Consider the following 18,871-nt stretch of genomic DNA (forward strand, 5'->3'; position numbering starts at 1 on the left):
CTGATAGCTTGTAAGAATATTTTTGGTTCTGGGTGCCGCCACCAGTGGCTAAGGCCCAATTTTTCAGCCCTTGTTTAACAGGGGCGTGTAATTACAATTTTTAATGCAATATTTTGCAAGGAGGGTTCATTGCTGCGCTCAACTAAAGTATTTGTGAGGGGTTGCAGTGTTGTGGCACCAGCACCAGTGCCTAAGGCCCAATTTTTCAGCCCCTGTTTAACAGGGGCGTGTAATTACAATTTTTGATGCAATATTTTGCAGGAGGGCTCATTCCTGCGCTCCATCTAGAGTATCTGTGAGGAGTTGCAGTGTTGTGGCACCAGTGCCTAAGGCCCAATTTTTCTGCCCCTGTTCTACAGGGACATGTAATTACAATTCTTGATCTAATATTTCACAGCAGGGCCCATTTCTGCACCCACCAAGAGTAACTGTGAGGACTTACAGTGTTGTGGCACCAGCACCACCACCACCAAAGGCCCAATTTTTTTGACCCTGTTCAACAGGTGCATGTAATTACAATTCTTGATCTAATATTTCACAGCAGGGCCTGTTTCTGTGCCCACCAAGAGTAACTGTGAGGGCTTACAGTGTTGTGGCACCAGCACCACCACCAAAGGCCCAATTTTTCTGACCCTGTTCAACAGGTGCATGTAATTACAATTCTTGATCTAATATTTCACAGCAGGGCCTGTTCCTGCGCCCACCAAGGGTAACTGTGAGGGTTTACAGTGTTGTGGCAACACCAATACCTAATGCCCCAAGTTCCCAAACTCATCGGCCTGTGCAGAGGAGTAAAGATGTCATCTGTGTGGGATGAAGCAGAGGATGGAGTTGGACAAGAGGTTCTTAAAATGTCCACAGAAGAGATTATCCAGAGGACACGGCTACTGGACAGTGAAATAAAGATCATGAAGAGTGAGGTTTTGCGAGTCACACACGAATTACAAGCCATGAAAGATAAAATGAAAGAAAATAGTGAGAAGATCAAAGTGAATAAAACTCTTCCCTATTTGGTATCCAACGTCATTGAGCTGCTTGATATGGACCCCAATGACCAAGAGGAAGACGGTGCCAACATTGATCTAGATTCCCAGAGAAAGGGAAAGTGTGCTGTTATTAAAACATCCACTCGACAGACATACTTCTTGCCTGTCATTGGGTTGCTTGATGCAGGAAAACTGAAGCCTGGAGATTTGGTGGGTGCGAACAAGGGCTCCTATCTTATCTTAGAGACCCTTCCTACAGAATATGACTCTCGTGTTAAAGCAATGGAGGTGGATGAAAGGCCTACTGAGCAATATAGCGATATCGGAGGACTGGATAAGCAGATTCAGGAACTGGTAGAAGCTATTGTACTACCCATGAACCACAAGGAGAAATTAGAAAACCTGGGCATCCAGCCCCCTAAAGGGGTGCTCATGTACGGGCCTCCTGGCACAGGGAAAACCCTGTTAGCAAGAGCATGTGCAGCACAGACCAAGGCTACATTCCTGAAGCTTGCTGGACCTCAGATAGTTCAGATGTTTATTGGAGATGGAGCCAAGCTTGTCCGGGACACCTTTGCTTTAGCCAAGGAGAAGGCACCATCTATTATATTCATTGATGAGTTGGATGCTATTGGAACAAAAAGGTTTGACAGCGAGAAGGCTGGAGACAGAGAGGTACAGAGGACCATGTTGGAACTCCTCAACCAGCTGGATGGTTTCCAGCTGGTTGATATCCTAGACCCTGCATTGCTTTGATCAGGGCAATTGGATCGCAAGATGGAATTCCCCATGCCCAATGAAGAGGCCCGTGCTCGATTCATGCAGATTCACTCCCGAAAGATGAATGTCAGCCCCGATGTATGAAGAGCTTGCTCGCGGTACTGATGACTTCAATGGAGCACAATGTAAAGCCGTTTGTGTAGAGGCGGGTATGATTGCTCTGCGCAGAGGAGCCACGGAACTGACACACAAGGATTATATGAAAGGCATCTTGGAAGTCCAGGCTAAGAAAAAAGCCAATTTGCAGTACTATGCGTAGAGCCCAGATGGGGTGATCTGGTGGGAAAACTCACTACTTGTTGTGTCTGGACTGTTTGCTTTATGTTACAGAAAGAATTAAATTTATTGTTTACTCTAAACTGGCAGATGGGTTGATAAAAACACGGCAACTCCCTACTTCATTTTAAGAGCGCCCCCACCCTCCATACCAATACCTTAGAATCAAACGTAATTGCAGTGACAATATGGGTTTTATGAAACAAGCCAACAGCTTGAGAGAATGTTTTTATAAATAGAGGCTATAGCCGCAGATCATTGAAGAAAGCATATAGAAATGCCCTTGACAATCCTCTGGAACTCAAACTATATTCCCAGGGATGACCCAACACTTAATGAGTTGTAAAGGCAGAAGGTTTTTTATCACATTCAGATGTAATCAATCCCTTTGAGACTTGTTGGTGTCCACTCACTACTCAAGAGAAGGAGGCTGGGACCCATGTGGTTCACTTTCATGGGTTGGTACATTCACATTTTGCCAGTTCGTCAAACAGGGTAGGTCAGTGACACTCCCAAGTGGAGGGAGTTTTGAGGCAAATCACTTTGTGAATTGCAAAACTATAGGTATAGTATACCTACTCACATGTGAATGTGGACAATATTATGAGAAAATGAAACTTAATTTTTGGAAAAGGATTAGAGATCATGTATCTGAAATACATGACAGAGTCACAGAAAAACTTGTGGTTAAACACTTTACCAAATACCATGATTATAAAAAAACATTCCTTAGCCTTTCAAGCACTGGCAAGGGTTCAACCCTCAGAAAGGAGAGACAATTTGTCAATTTGTTCTGTTATGGTTAATTTGTAAATCCATTATGATGAATTAGATGGATAGATGATATGCTCTCAGCTTGTATTTTTATTTTTTTTCCTTTTCCGTATTTTTATAAAAAAATTCAGTATTTTTATAATTTTTTTTCAGTATTTTCATATTGTTTTTCTGTATGTCAGCGTGTATTATGAGTATTGTTTATGATGTGTTGGTTGGTTTCTGCCAGGTCCGTGTCTCCCCAGTGCAGTGGGATTAAATGTACTGGGTCATTCATTAAAATGTAACCCGATATCCATCTTCTCCCACCCCTACAATGTGTTCCAACTTTGGAACACATTTGTTAGGCCTATCGATGATGCAACTTCCCGTTGCATCACGTCAAGTACGAGGTCCTAGCACCACCTCATATTCCCCTCCCAGAAGTGACTGTATGTATTCTCGGCCAGCCCTGCATACTCCCATCTGCTGTGACAGCTGCAGGACGGGACCCGCTGGAGCCGGATCACTGCTTGGGAGATTGATTTATCTCCCCACAACATCCACACAACAGTGGGTCCTGCACTGGGGAGAGGAGCCCGCCTCCACTGCCCAAGCCATTCAGGCCAGTTTTTACTTTTTGCCTGGGGGCTGGAGGCAGCCTCAAAGAACGCCTCCTCCTCCTACAATTAGCAACCCCTCCCAACCTCACGTATACAGTATCTCAGAAAAGTGAGTACACCCCCCACATTTTTGTAAATATTTTATTTTATTTTTTCATGTGACAACACTGAAGAAATTACACTTTGCTACAATGTAAAGTAGTGAGTGTACAGCTTGTATAATAGTGTAAATTTGCTGTCCCCTCAAAATAACTCAACACACAGCTATTAATGTCTAAATCGCTGCAACAAAAGTGAGTACACCCCTAAGTGAAATTGTCCAAATTGGGCCCAAAGTGTCAATATTTTGTGTGGCCACCATTATTTTCCAGCGCTGCCTTAACCCTCTTGGGCATGGAGTTCACCAGAGCTTCACAGGTTGCCAGTGGAGTCCTCTTCCACTCCTCCTTGACGACATCACGGAGCTGGTGGATGTTAGAGACCTTGTGCTCCTCCACTTTCCATTTGAGGATGCCCAACAGATGCTCAATAGGGTTTAGGTCTGGAGACATGCTTGGCCAGTCCATCACCTTTACCCTCAGCTTCTTTAGAAAGGCACTGGTCGTCTTGGATGTGTGTTTGGGATCATTATCATGTTGAAATGCTGCCCTGCGGCCTAGTCTCCGAAAGGAGGGGATCATGCTCTGTACTCCTGTAGTCTTTGTACTCCTCACCTGGTTGCCACCACACACGCTTGACACCACCTAAACCAAATAGGTTTATCTTGGTCTCATCAGACAATAGGACAAGGTTCCAGTAATCCATGTCCATAGTCTGCTTGTCTTCAGCAAACTCTTTGCGGGCTTTCTTGTGCATCATCTTTAGAAGAGGCGGCCTTCTGGGACGGCAGCCGTGCAGACCAATCTGATACAGTGTGCGGCGTATGGTCTGAGCAATGACAGGCTGACCCCCCACCCCTCCAACCTCTGCAGGAATTCTGGCAGCACTCATACATCTATTTCTCAAAGATAACCTCTGGATATGAAACTTAGCATGTGCACTCAACTACTTTGGTCGACCATGTCGAGGCCTGTTCTGAGTGGGACCTGTCCTGTTAAACCGATGTATGGTCTTGGCCACTGTGCTGCAGCTCAGTTTCAGGGTCTTGGAAATCTTCTTATAGCCTAGGCCATCTTTATGTAGAGCAACAATTCTTTTTTTAAGATCCTCAGAGAGCTCTTTGCCTTGAGGTGAAATGCTGAACTTCCAGTGACCAGTATGAGAGAGAGAGAGAATAATAACACCAAATGTAACACACCTGCTCCCCATTCACACCTGAGACCTTGTAACACTAAGGAGTCACATGACATCGGGGAGGGAAAAAAGGCTAATTGGGCCCAATTTGGACATTTTCACTTAGGGGGTGTACTCACTTTTGTTGCCAGCAGTTTAGACATTAATGGCTGTGTGTTGAATTATTTTGAGGGGACAGAAAATTTACACTGTTATGCAAGCTGTACACTCACTACTTTACATTGTAGCAAAGTGTCATTTCTTCAGTGTTGTCACATGAAAAGATATAATAAAATATTTACAAAAGGGTGAGGGGGTGTACTCACTTTTGTGAGATACTGTATATACACCTCCCTGGGTTAGAGGAACCTCAGGCTTCCATTTTAAATGCATGCTATGTTGGGTGAGGAGTGTGTATGACAAGAGCCAGGTAAGTTAATTGCTTACGGAGTTTCATTTCCCTATATACTGTATACTCTATAGCCCCCTTTCATATACTTATATTTCACTTTCCTTTAAAAGGATATTTTTATACTTCAATATGCTGCATCTGCAGCCATTGGGTGTTAAACCCATTTGAAGCAATGCTATCCACTCCTACTGGGTCCTTGTTTTCCCTGAATTACATGAATATATTTAATTCTTGCACTTTGAAGCTGTGGTGAGAATGTAATATCTATCTCACCATTGTGTTTTTCACTCTTGTTCATCACTTTCCACTCACATCCCTCCCTTTCCTTGTCAAAAGAAGTTTATTGAGTATACAATGTTATAAAGATACATAAAGTAAGTTTACAAGGATCTATAAAGTAAGCTCATTGTTTTACAGTAGGGTCTATATAGGTAAATATCATGAAATTTCAAATATTAAACATTGGGTTCACGTAAACCTAAATTAAAGATATATATCATTTCCTTAGTTACTTTTGTAGGTATTTAAATGATTTATACCTACTATACATATTGTTTACAAGTAGAGTGTATATAGGTCAAAAAAATTCTGATAATGAGCTTTAATCGTAAGGTGGAGAAAAGGAAAGAGAAAGAAGAAAAAGGGTTGAAAGGTAGAGGTATGGTCCACAAGGTTGTCCCGCTCGTCAGTTTATTATTCTTTTTAGTTCTCTTTGAAGCCTTAGAATGGGTGTCTCTGTAAGTCATTTAATCTGTTACCATGGCAACAGGACAGAGTCATTGAAGTTTGACAGGAACTGTTGTTTTATCCAAGGATGCGAAAGTTTTTCAAATTTTGGAATTTGATTTTGATCGATGGCTACCATCTTAGCATGGGACATTGTATTATTCATTCTGTGAATTGTTTCTGCTAGTACCAATGTAGGAGATTTCCATGCCTTAGCCACTGTTTGTTTTGCAGCCGTTATTAGTTGGATCATAAGTTTGAATTGAGAGAGTGTTAACCATTCCGGTTTTAGATTAAGTAAAGTTAAATATGGATCTGGTTGTATTATTTTTTTAAATATTTTAGATGCAATCACGAAGACTTCCTTCCAGAAGGTTTGGATTACTGGGCACGTCCACCATATGTGTAAATATGTGCCTATTTCTGGGCATCCTCGAAAACAAAGAGCTGAGGTATTAGGTGAATATTTTGCCACTCTAGCAGGTACAAGGTACCAGCGAGTTAGGACTTTATAATTTGTCTCCAGTGCTAAGATGTTGGGTGAAGATGACTTAGATGTGAGCCATATGTTAGACCAGTCCGTGTCTTCTAAAGTTCGTCCCAGGTCCTCCTCCCACCTCTGAACATAAGAGGGTCTATTAAGATTTGCTACTCCATATAATTGATTATAAAGTGATGAAATTGTACCTTTAGCAAATGGATCTTTTGTACAGATTGATTCAAAAATGGATAATTGGGATAATGGTGTATCCCCCTTTAGGAATGGTGTATAGAAATTTTTGATTTGGAGATATCTAAATATCTCAGAGTTTGGTAGATCATATTTTTCTTTAAGCGATGGGAATGAAAGGAATGATTTAGATGCTATGAAGTCATTTAGTGTCTGAATGCCTGATGTTGTCCAAGCTTTAAAAGAATTTGGGTAGATCCATGCCGGATAAAAGGCCGGATTTCTGATAAAAGAAAGGAGAGGATTGTGTGGAGATTGTAACTGATATTTGGTTTTTAGTTTATCCCAGAGAGATAAGAAGTGTTTAGTTATGGGATTATGAATTTTAAAGCGGTCTTTAGGATCAAGCCATAATAAATTTGATATTAATAGAGGGTCATTTTCTGAAGCCTCTATAAATACCCATAATGGGATTTCCTGTTTTGCATGGTATTTGGACAGACTGGCCAAATGTGCTGCTCTGTAGTAGTTAGTAAAATTAGGGTATCCCAGGCCTCCTTTATTTTTGGGAAGATGTAGTGTGTGTATAGGTATACGTGGTTTAGAAGAGCCCCATATAAACGAAGTTGCTCTTTTTTGTACTATTCTCAAAAAATAGGAAGGAATTGGAATAGGGAGGACTCTGAATAGATAAAGCAATTTGGGTAGAATAGTCATTTTGATTGCATTAATCTTCCCTATCCAGGATAAAGGAAGTTGCGACCATTGTTTTATTAGATTTGTGATCTGTCTTAATACAGGAGGATAATTGGTTGAGAATAAGTCAGAATGAGATGCTGTTAAATGAATTCCAAGATATGAGATTGATTTTTCTGCCCATGTGAATGGGAGTGCAGCCCTAGCCGGGATCAATTCCATGTTTGTGAGTGAAATATTAAGCACTAGGCATTTCTTAGGATTAATCATAAGGCCGGATAGGGCTGCAAATCCATCAAGAGCTGGTATTAAGTTAGGACCAGAGACCTGTGGTGATGATAGAAAAAGTAATATATCGTCTGCAAATATACATAATTTGTGTGTAATACCTCCTACTTCAATGCCAGTTATAGTTTGGTTTGTTCTGATGTATTGGGCCATGGGTTCGAGTATAAGGGCAAATAATAAGGGAGATAATGGGCAACCCTGTCGGGTACCTCTTTCGATATTAAAGGCTTCAGATTTGTATCCAGCATATTTTATATAGGCTTTGGGTTTATTATATAATGCTTTGATCCATGTTAAAAAGTGGGGTCCAAAACCCCATTTTTGTAATGAATATTGCATATATTGCCAGGATACTGTGTCAAATGCCCTCTTAATATCGAGAGATAGAAAACATAAAGGGATTTTCCGTTTTTTAGCAATATGTGCCAATAACACTGCCCTGCGTATATTATCGCCTGCCTGTCTATTTGGCATGAAGCCTACTTGATCTCTATGTAATAATTTTCCTATAATGCTATTGAGGCGTTTTGCTATTATTTTTGCTAATAATTTAATATCGAGGTTTAACAGAGAGATAGGCCGATAATTCACACAGGAAGTATCATCAGAAAGGGGTTTTGGGATCATACAAACAATTGCCATTAGTGTTTCTTGCCGAAAAGAATGTCCATCTAGAAGTTTGTTAAAAGTTTCAGTGAGAATGGGAGAGAGTATTTCTGAGAATGTTTTATAGTATAAAGCCGAGTAGCCGTCTGGGCCTGGTCTTTTGTTAAGTTTTAGGTCTTTTATGGCATTAGCAACTTCATCTATAGTTATAGGCTCATCCAAACTGGTTTTTTGATTCTGAGATAATTCAGGTAAGGTTATTTTTGAGAAGAAGGATTCAGCCTCTGTAGGATTAAATTCATTGTTTGTCTTGTATAAAGTTGCGAGATGTGAGTGAAATTTATGGACTATTTTAACTGGATTACAAGTGTAAACATTTTTTGATAATTTCAAACGTATTGGTTTGAAAGATTTGTTAGTTGAATTTAATGCCCGAGCCAAATATGTACCTGGTTTGTTTGTATTCATGTAGAAATTGTGTTTGGAGCGTTTGAGGTATTTATCAACTGACTCAGTGAGAAATAGATCGTATTCCAATCTAGATTTTTCCAGATGAGATTTTGTACTCTGAGATGGATTATCTTGAAATGATATGTAGGCTGCATTAAAATTGAGTTCTAGTTTTTTTGCTAGATTTTTGCGTTCCCGTTTAAATAGTGCCATTTGTCTTTGTATTGTACCACGCAAGACAGGCTTATGAGCTTCCCACAGTGTTATTGGGGAGATGTCTGTTGTATTATTAATTGATATGTATTCCTTTAAAGCTTGTTCAATGGCCATCTGATGTAGTGGGTGTTTGAGCATTATGTCCGGTAAGTACCACGTTGGGTCATGCGCTTTTGGTATGGCTGAGGCTATAGTAGTGTATACTGCATTATGGTCAGACCACGGAATCGGAATTATATCTGATGCAATAATTTCTGGTATCATTCCTATTGTTAGAAAAATATGATCTATTCTGGTGAAGGTTTGATGAGGGTGCGAGAAATAAGTGAATTTCTTTTTCATTGGGTTACTTTCTCTCCACGAATCTACCAGATTGTATTTGGAAAGAAGTTGAGAAAAAGGTAATCTAGAGGTTATTTTGGATGGTGTAAAAGGTGATTTATCTAGAAATGGGAGGAGGACCTGGTTCGAATCCCCACACATTATCACTGTTCCTATTTTGTGTGTATTAATCACTTGTAATATATGTGAGAGGAATGGTGTAGGTTGTTTGTTAGGAGCGTAGTAGGAAATCACCGGGATTGCTGTATCCATTATATAACCCATGAGTATCAGGTATCTACCTTCTGGGTCTTTAATTTCTGATGATAAGGTGAATGGTGTGGATCGGTGAAATGCAATTAGAGTTCCCCTTTGCTTGGTACAGGCAGAAGCCGTGTAAATTTGTTGATAAAAAGGAGAAATATATTTTGGAGTAGAATCTTTGGTGAAGTGTGTTTCTTGGAGGCATACTATGTGAGCCTTCTTGTTATGGAAAGTACGGAAGGCTTTGGTCCTTTTTTGAGGGACATTTATTCCCTGAACATTCAGGGAAAGTATATTCAGTGGTGCCATGGCAATAGATCAAATAGTTTTGACTTACTTTTTGTTATGCAGAGCTGACTGCGCAGATCAACCTGTGTGGACTGAAGAGATGAATAGATAGAAAAGAAACCAGTGAATTCTGGAGTAAAGAGTAAACAAAAAACATATGAGATTAGATGATACATTGTATAAATTATTTTTTGCAAGTAATCACAATTTACCCGTGAAAGAGAATAAATATCTCTCTCAGGGGAATAAGTGCCTTCGTCACACTCCCACATAATATGGTTGGGAGAATGAGGAGGGCTAATGGGGGTACACGGATCTTCCGCTTACAGGAGAGAAGTGCTATGTCAAAAGACATCAAAATGATGTTTCATTAATTGGAGTGCAGAATATAGTTTTTGTTGAAATTATTTATTCCAGGGTGGTTGTATATGGTTAGTCTTGCCCTAGGCTAAATAATTCAGTTAGAAAGGTACTGTTAATAACTTTGGTATTGATGAAGATAGTTTAAATTATTTTGGGATTTTAACCCTTTTAGAGTAAACAATTACATATTTTATTCATATGTAACTGTTTAGATATGTTAACTCATAAAATTGAGGTTGTATTGCTTCAGATTAGAATAAACAAAAACATAATTCTAGGAACTAGTTAGGTAATAATATATTTGTTTTAAGAAAAAAAAGAAAAAGCTTCCATTACTTCTGGGTTATTGAACATATTTGTCCTAAAAAGTAATAAATCTATTGTTATTACCTGATAATATATAACTGAACAAGAATTTCCTTATTTCACTTATATATTCTAAGGCTATATGAATCAGAAGTAATAAGAAATATAACTGGAATGTAACATGATCCCACACAGTGTGTGACTATCAGAATGCAGTTACATTCAGTTATAAATATAGGTTTTTTATAGAGAACCATCTCTTAGTATAATAAATGAAGAGATATCAGGAATTAGGATGTCAGTCCATTGAATCTTCTTGGTCCATGGATGATGTGGCATAACGGCCTCTTTTGTGAGAATGATGATTCCCATTTTGTTCTGAAATTTTCTGGGTGCTGCCTGAAGGTGAAGATGATGCCATTCTTCTGTGTGTGGGAGTGTTGCTGCTTGTGGGTTCTGTCAGATTTAATTTTAAAAGGGTTTGTTGTAGTTCATCTGCTGATCTGCTTCTGTAAATTGTACCTTGGTAGTTAAATCTGACTGAAAAGGGGAAGCCCCATTGATACATAATGTTGTGGCGTTGCAGTTCCATTAGTTGGGGTTTCATGGATCGTCTTTTAGTAATAGTAAGTTGGGATAGGTCAGCAAAAATTTGATAATTGTGTCCTTGAAAATTAAGTTCCCTTTTTTTCTCTTGCAGCAATTAGTATTTGTTCTTTCATTCTGTAATAATGAAATTTTGTGATTATATCACGTGGGGGTCCATCTTTCTTTTTGGCTGTGAGGGCTCTGTGTACTCTGTCCAGTTCTAAACGTTCAATAGGGATATCTGGCTTTAGTTCTTGTAATAGAGCAGTAATAATAGATTGCAGGTCTGTCACAGTTTCAGGTATTCCCCTTATGCGCAAGTTTGAACGTCTGGCTCTATTTTCGTAATCTTCGAGCTTAGTTTGAAGTATTAAATTCTCTTCTTTTAATTGTTCCAATTCTGTTATATTTTCTTGGGTTGTAATTTCAATTTCATTCATTTTTATTTCTAAGGCTGCGGTGCGGTTTCCCAGCTCTCTTATTTCTTTGGTTAGGCTTTTTGTTATTTGGTCTGAGGTTTGTTTTAAAGCCTTATGAAGCATCTTTTCAAATTGTAATAATATTACTGGGGATGCTGAGGAGTCTTGTGGAGAAGTTTGTGAGAGGATTTGTTCTGTATCTGACTCAAATGGAGAGTCTTGCTGTGACATTTTCTGTCTGTGAGAGCGCCCTGATGCTGTATCTTGTGAGGTGACTGGAGCTGCTTCAGCTGCAGTGAGTGCCTGTGAGCTCTTTGTGAGGTGATTTTTATTTCTGCCACGGTTTCCTCCCAGTACCATATTTCCTGCCCAAACTTTCACAGTTTGTTCCCTGGGGCAAAAAGATTCAAATGGATACCTTTTGAGCCTGCAGGCTCCGTTTTGTCCTTCTCTTCTCTCCTCAGCGGTGTGGAGCTCTAACAATGCATGTCTGCTCCGCTAGGCTCCGCCTCCTGCCCCCCACATCCCTCCCTTTCCTTCCTCTTTACCTCCTTCCCCTTTTTCTGCTACCTCTCCCCTCCCCCCCCTTCCTCCCTCCCCCTTTCCCTTCCTTTTTCCCCCTTCCCTACTTTTCCCCTGTTCCCCTACCCCCTTTCCCCTCCCTTTTCATTCTCCCCCCCTTCCCTGTTACCACCCCCCCTTTTTTCCTCCTAAACAAGGTATTTCTTTTGAACCTGATATCTCAATGCTTAGATTTACACACTTGACAACTTTTGGGTATGAGGTAGCCCTTGGAGGATTTGGTTTGGTTCCCCATGGGATGGCAGGCTGTCTATTACCAACACTCTATGTATCCCTTTTACAGGTATTTATGTCTGACCGATGCATCAGGGACTGACACCAAATAATTAATTATAGACAAGAAATATCAGTCGCACTACATGTAACTGATCCCAGCGCTCAACAGACAAAAAAACTTCTTGCACAATAGCTGCTATTATATAAAAAGAAAATACATCATAATATATATATATATAACATGCCCTGTAATTTTAGTGTATTGTCATATTTTTATATACTTTAGAATGGGTTTGCATATATATATATATATATATATATATATATATATATATATATATATATAGTATCTTACAAAAGTGAGTACACCACTCACATTTTTGTAAAAATTTTATTCTATCTTCCCATGTGACAACACTGAAGAAATTACACTTTGCTACAATGTAAAGTAGTGAGTGTACAGCTTGTATAACAGTGTAAATTTGCTGCCCCCTCAAAATAACTCAACACACAGCCATTAATGTCTAAACTGCTGACAACAAAAGTGGGTACACCCCTAAGTGAAAATGTCCCCAAATTGGGCCTGATTAGCTATTTTCCCTCCCCAGTTTCATGTGACCCATTAATGTTACAAGCTCTCAGGTGTGAATGGGGAGCAGGTGTGTTAAATTTTGTGTTATCGCTCTCACTCTCTCATACTTGTCACTGGAAGTTCAACATGGCACCTCATGGCAAAGAACTCTCTGAGGATCTGAAAATATTAATTGTTGCTCTACATAAAGATGGTCTAGGTTATAAGAAGATTGCCAAGACCCTGAAACTGAGCTGCAGCAGTGTGGCCAAGACCATAGAGCAGTTTAACAGGACAGGTTCCACTTGAAACAGGCCTCGCTATGGTCAACCAAAGAGGTTGTGTTTGGTCAGCGTCATATCCAGAGGTTGTCTTTGGGAAATAGATGTATGAGTGCTGCCAACATTGCTGTAGAGGTTGAAGGGGTGGGGGGGTCAGCCTGTCAGTGCTCAGACCATACACTGCATCAAATTGGTCTGCATGGCTATCATCCCAGAAGGAAGCCTCTTCTAAAGATGATGCACAAGAAAGCCTGAAAACAGTTTGCTGAAGACAAGCATTACTGGAATCATGTCCTGTGGTCTGATGAGACTAGGATAAATTTATTTGGTTCAGATGGTGTCAAGTGTGTTTGGCGGCAACCAGATGAGCAGTACATCTGGTTGCTGCCACACACAGTCAAGCATGGTGGTGGGAGTGTCATGGTCTGGGGCTGCATGAGTGCTGCCGGCACTGGGGAGCTACAGTTCATTGAGGGGACCATGAATGCCAACATGTACTGTGTCATACTGAAGCAGAGCAAGATCCCCTTCCTTTGGAGACTGGGCCGCAGGGCAGTATTCCAACATGATGACGACCCCGAACACATCTCCAAGATGACCACTGTCTTGCTAAAGAAGCTGAGGGTAAAGGTAATGGACTGGCCAAGCATGTCTCCAGACCTAAACCCTATTAAGCATTTGTGGGGCATCCTCAAATGGAAGGTGGTTTGAGCGCAAGGTCTCTAACATCCACCAGCTCCGTGATGTCATCATGGAGGAGTGGAAGAGGACTCCCGTGGCAACCTGTGAAGCTCTGGTCAACTCCATACCCAAGAGGGTTAAGGCAGTGCTGGAAAATAATGGTGGCCACACAAAATATTTGCACTTTGAGCCCAATTTGGACATTTTCACTTAGGGGTGTACTCACTTTTGTTGCCAACGGTTTAGACATTAATGGCTGTGTGTTGAGTTATTTTGAGGGGACAGCAAATTTACACTTTTAAACAAGCTGTACACTCACTACTTTACATTGTAGCAAATTGTCATGTCTTCAGTGTTGACACATGAAAAGGTATAATAAAATATTTACAAAAATGTGAGGGATGTACTCACTTTTGTGAGATACTGTATATATATATATATATATATATATATATATATATATATATATATATATATATATATATATATATATATATATATATATATATATATATATATATATATACACACACACACACACACACACATACAAACCCATTCTAAAGTATATAAAAATATGAAAATACACAAAAATTACAGGGCATATTATATAGGCACATATAGGATAAATTAAAAGAATACAGGAACCAGTTGCAACAAACTTATTTGAAAATAAAATTTCATATGCAATCCACCTAAATAAACACAGAAGAACTAATAATCACTAATAAAGCAATTTAAATCTAGATCAATATTCATTCTGTTATTACTAAGTGTAAAGACCATAGTGTCTCATTACACTTTAGACAAAAGCATGGTAGGAATCCAGCCAGACTGAAGTTTTGGGGATAGATAAGATACACCCATTGTGGAGAGGTGCAAATCTTGAAATCTTGTTTGTGAGTTATCCAGGAACAAGATATATATTTTTTTTATAATGTATTTTTAAATCAATTCTCTGGGTTAGCATGTAACTTATTACTAATCATTTATTCAATTTAGGGGGTATGCTTGAATGGTATTCATTTGTTAGTCCATTTTAGTTTGGCCATTAATTATAGGACTATAATACTTTACTTTTGAATACCTATTTTATTTTGTAACAGTGATATTTCACTATTTTATATATCATAATTTATTTTAGATTTTGTTCATCATGTAATCATGACAGTACTACCTTGGATCAGTCCAGGAGCCTGTGCTGCACTGGTACAGGGATGTAGTATGCCAATTACCTGGGGTTAGGTCTTCACATATGTGACAACATTCTGTTATAAACGACTTCCCCAGTTGTGATACATGTGTTTTAAACTAGTGTTTATATGGTCACTTTACAGCTGTGAATACTCCCCAGCACTTTTATGGGTATGAGTTGTGTATGAGGATATGTAACGTCACTTTGTTTGCATGATGCGGTCCTAATGTAACATGTGCAATGCAGTTTCCGATTGGGCATTGCTGGCCACGGTGATGCTTATGATGTCTGATATGACTCATTACATGTAGGGTTAATAGCCCGCCAACACGGCCGTGCCCTCCGAAGAAGACGTGATGATGAAACGTGTTAGGGCGTGACTACACGGCTCTCTTGTCAATCACATCACAATGCACTTCTGAGCCGCTTTATGAGGAACTTTCATGATCCACGAACAGGTGTCTATCAAACATTGTGTGGAGATAGCAGGCTGATTGACTTATTCTTGTGGTGAGTGCATTACCAAAGGAGATATTTGTGCATGTGGTGTATCGGTGATGGTATTCAGGAAATTAGTGATTTCTCCTATGGTTCTGTTGGGATACAGATCACCTCACATACTTCATGGACTATTCTATGGACTTTATTTTTTTACTCACTGACTAATGTTAGTGTATAATTTATAGTTCATTGAATGCCGATTACTACACTGAATACTTTTGGGTGTTTTTAAGCGCTGTTAATGCGGGGATTGTATTCATATTTTCCTTGCATATTTTCAAAATAATTAATTATATTACGAAATCGTGAATGCTGTTAAGTAATTGATTATATTGTGAAGCTTTGATCCATCCCTTTTGTTCTATATTCTTGGTGGTTATGATATTTTCTAATAATGTATGTTTAGTTATTAATGTGCATGTAAAATGGTATATGACATGCTATGCAATATCCTATTGAATGATTAAATGTCTCATACATATTTTTGTATATGATTGTAGTAATTTTTAGAGGATCTGAGGCCCTGATAAAGTGGGTTTGCCCACAAAATGCGTTCACCAACAAACCAGATCCCAAGGCCAGGATAGACATCGCTGTTGTCTAATTTGTGAATATGTTTTTAAGATCATTCTTTTAACATATGTGATACCTAATAAAATTGTTATAATTTTTATACATTCTATGTGTCCAATATACCCAAGAAGGTACACTTAAAGTCCCATACATTTTCCTGGATTCTAGAATTTATCTTACTGTGGATAGTACCTTCTAAGGGTAGGTATTTTGTAAACCTATGCCCTGTGATCTGTAATGGCTTCCTGGTCAATAGCATAAATCATTGAGAAAAGCCTGTTCCCTTAACCTTCCCCTCTACTCTCTATTCTGGGAAATACCAACTTCCCTCATGACATTTAACATCAGACCATTATACTTGTGAATAAATGGAAAGGTATAGAGCTAAACACTTTATTCTTGTTCCCTTGTGTCATCCTTTGTGTGACCACCAATGATCCTTAAAGTGGTTGACCCTTAAAATGGAATCTGAGCAAAGCACATACAGTACATCTGTAGTGTTTACTTTTCTCTCTCTAAAGCTCTAAAGCCCCGTACACATGGGCCAAATATCGGGCGACATTGGCTGATTCAATAAAAACTGTCAGAAATTCGACCATGTGCTGGTCTAACAGAAACCAGTTGAACATGCTGGAAAACCATCAGCCGACCAGCTCCCCCTGTTAGAACACAATAGCTTAGCAGGGCAGATAGCTGTACTAATGGCGGATAATTAGTACAGTGTCTCCAACTGAGTTGTCAGTGTCAGAGCTGTATTAGTGTGTACCAGGCTTTAGTGTCATTTCTCTCTGGTGCTTTGTTTCTCTGTTATAACAATGAGTCACTTCAGAGTTTTCCCGACACATAAGATACATTCATGTCGGGAGGGAGAGCTCAGTAGACAGCTTGTCTATTCAGAACACAGTTCTTCTGCTGTTTGGAGGGGGGTGTGTTCCTTTCCTCCAATCAGCTCTCACACATTGTTACTGCAGCCTCTCTGCCCCCTTCTCTATGCTCCTGACAGATGAAGAAAGATTTTAACACTTTTCTGCCCATTTGGAAGGGGTATAGAGAAGAGAAGACTGCAGATAAACAAATAAAACATATGTAGGAGGATTTGTTTTATCTCTGTGTATCATCTGAGGCTGTACACTTCACAGGGTATATGCAAGGGTTTACAACCACTTTAAGCAGCAGTGCTTCAGAACTGGTGAGGCACGCCCTCTTACAAAATCCTCCTCCACTAAGACCATTTCCCTGTCCTTGCCTTCTCTTCCCTTACTGAGCAGGTAGGAAAATGAGCTATGTCATCCATTTACCCAGGATCAGAGAACTAAAATCCTCACCTGTTCCTTTAAATACTTAGTGAACAAAACATTTTAGGAATCAGGTTATAAGATACTGACATACTAGTACAGAACAACCCAAGTCCTGAACTTTATGTTCTCTAATTCCCTGGACCATTGTTGGTCTTCTCCTGGTGATCTGTTTCACATATTCTAGCCTGACCCCAAAGCAGGATACTTTAGAGATTAGGTAGACTCGAACACTCAAATGTTAACAGGCAACCCAGTGCCCAAAGACCCAGCTTTCTTCCTACTACTTCATAAAACCCTTCCCATAAAAAATTATAAAAGTTCTGTTGTAATTCATTTGGGGAACACAGCACACACCTACGTCTCTGCACTGGGGAAACAAACCTCCCCTCCCACCATAAAACATTGGTTTGAAAGACTAGTAGAAGACCCTACCAGCTCTCCAAAGGGTACTGACTCAAAATTCCACTCCACATGGTTCTTTTAGATTGAATACAAAATCACTAATGTTTAGAAACGGTGTTTAAATCTTATACGAACATTGTCTGCCCTCATCTAAAGCATCAACTATGCACACTAGTGCTGTAATGCCCGACCAACCTCACTTCCTCTTTCCTTCTTACGTACTCCGCCGTGTCATCTCCAAACTTTACCTGTCCTACCACCTAGCTCAATAGATAAATTAGTTCAATTCTAGTGGGGTGTGGATAAGGCATTGCCCACATCCCTAATATAAGACACAGAAAACAACAGAAAATCCTCTACAATTCATAAATAAAAACAATAAGTAAAGAATATATACATACATATAATTAGATAAAATTTTTGTCTTCAGACAAGCAGTATATATATTAAGTACATTGTCTACTGATCTTAAAGAAGCAGATGTCTTGATATGTCAGATCAAGAATTTTTGCATGGATAAAGGAGGGCAAACAAGAAAATATGGCTGTGCTAGCCTCAAAGCACCCAGGGAGGATGGAGATGGGCATGGCTAACCCAACAATGGCCGAAGGGGGGGGGGGGCAACAGAGGGGAAGGCCCCGACCAGAAACCAGGCAATCTGCACCAGGAGCCACAAGAAAATCATTATTTTAAGCATTCTTAACTACTGTACTGTGCTCTATTCTGAAAAAAAAGGTTAAAACACAAAACTCCAACTTAATAACATTGTTTTAATTTGCATAAGTACAGAACGCAAAAATGTAAACAACAAAAATACTATACTGTACAGGATACAATGATGTACAGTGCCCAAAAAGTAAACGTATGCAGTAGACATTTAGAGTGACATTTTAGTCGTCAAATCCTTCAAAGGGTGATAGTGCTTCGGGGTTTAACACATCTTTTGAAATAACCAGCAGGGTCATCATCAGTGACATCATTGGAGTTACCAGCAGGGTCATCAGTGTCATCATTGGAGTTACTAGCAGGGTCATCAGGAGTTGTAAATGAGGGAGAAGATGACAAGGAAATGATAGAACTGGTAGGGGTTGCTTGCAAGAAGAATTCTGTTAAGGCGCCCTGCTTTGTAATTCATTTTTTTTGTCATAAATTTCACAATAATATTGCATAAGTTTGTTCATCTGCCATTCCACTTTAGAGAACCTTTCAACATTTGGGCCCATACTCTCTAATTGTAATAAAGCTGAATTCACTTTTGGGAACACGCC

At 39.5% G+C, this 18,871-nt stretch overlaps 1 pseudogene; it reads left to right on the top strand.

Annotated features, from left to right (window-relative positions):
- The first annotated feature begins 782 nt into the window (after positions 1-782).
- Positions 783-2,102, top strand: LOC141130042 (26S proteasome regulatory subunit 6A pseudogene; annotated as a pseudogene).
- The last annotated feature ends 16,769 nt before the right edge of the window (positions 2,103-18,871 follow it).

The sequence above is a fragment of the Aquarana catesbeiana genome, linkage group LG02 (assembly GCF_042186555.1).
Source record: "Aquarana catesbeiana isolate 2022-GZ linkage group LG02, ASM4218655v1, whole genome shotgun sequence".
Classification (NCBI taxonomy): Eukaryota; Metazoa; Chordata; class Amphibia; order Anura; family Ranidae; genus Aquarana; species Aquarana catesbeiana.